Here is a 1419-nt window from a genome sequence, read left to right as displayed (position 1 = left end):
TTGGGATGACATAGATTTACTTATAGTAATAATAAATCACTTTATACATCTTTTACATCCTTCACATCTTTCGTAACACTGTAACCAACATTCAGGAAAGTACGGGACTTTCCTGGGGAAAACATGGAAACCAACATACAGGAAAGCATGGGGCTTTTCTGGGTAACACTTACCTAACTAGAAAGAGTAACAAACTGGATAACATTACATCTTTTACAATTTGTAATACACAATAAGGAAAGTATGGGACTTTCCTGGTAACACATGATAAGCAAATAGATCAGTTTAATCAGTCAGATAACCAACTATACATTTTCACATGAATAAACATGTTTTCAATGTACAAACTTATCATACTTTTCTTTTGTGAATCAATAACTAACTATTAAGAAAATATGGGATTTTCTTGGTGCATACAACATTTCAGAAAACAGAAAGGAAACTCGAATCATGTTCACAACCAGAAATCGCTTATGAACTCACCAGCTTTATGCTGATTTTCAAACCGCTTGTGTTCTCAGGTCAGCGTTAGAACAGGTATCTGAAGATTTCTTTTGATCAGAAGATGGAGTGCATGAAGACCCATTTCATTTTGTCTATATATACTATGTATCACAACTGTACAAACTTTACTTTTGAAACAACTGTAAAACTTTATTATGTAATGTAATGGTTGTTTTACTTTACTTACTATGTGCATTGGATTTGATACTCAACGTGGAGTCAACCCCGAAAATGTTTCCGCCTTCGGTTTTCAGGGTGTGACAGATTGGTATCAGAGCCCTTGTTTATAGTGAATGAAGTATACCAAACCTTACATGGTATAAAACTATAAACACTAAAGGGGCCAAAGTGCTCTGAATTAAAAGTATCTTCAAACTATAAGTATTTTCAAAAAGTATACAAGTATACCGAATCGTCGCTATCCGTAACTACAAGTAGAACCAAACATAAGTAATTGGGTGTTGTGTACTATGGTTAAACCTGGGCAGTTATGTAGTCGTGTCTAGGGTCAATATAGCCTGGCCAACTATATTCATTCGAGACACGGCCAACATGTGCTTGGGAGTGACTGTAATATATGGCATGTCTAAAAGTTACCCAATATCCCAAACAACAAATCGTCGCTGCAGCAAACCATGAAATACTATGGGAGTATTTCTTGAGTCGTTCCTTTATAGAAATTCTTGTATACGCGTTAATCCTTGATTATTACTCTTGTGATAAAATGTTCTATATATATAACTCCTTTCTGCTTATTCGCTTAGTATGATGCTATAATTGCCTTGATGAGATATCTCCTGTCCCATATCTCTTGATTCAATTCAGAGGACTTATGATCCTCTCTTTCCTGATCTTTTTAGATCAAGATGCCTCCAAGAAAAAGACCCAGCTCAAAGAACAACGATAATCCCTCTT

The sequence above is a fragment of the Lactuca sativa genome, chromosome 4 (genome assembly GCF_002870075.4).
Source record: "Lactuca sativa cultivar Salinas chromosome 4, Lsat_Salinas_v11, whole genome shotgun sequence".
NCBI classification, from domain to species: Eukaryota; Viridiplantae; Streptophyta; class Magnoliopsida; order Asterales; family Asteraceae; genus Lactuca; species Lactuca sativa.
This window is presented reverse-complemented; position numbering follows the sequence as displayed.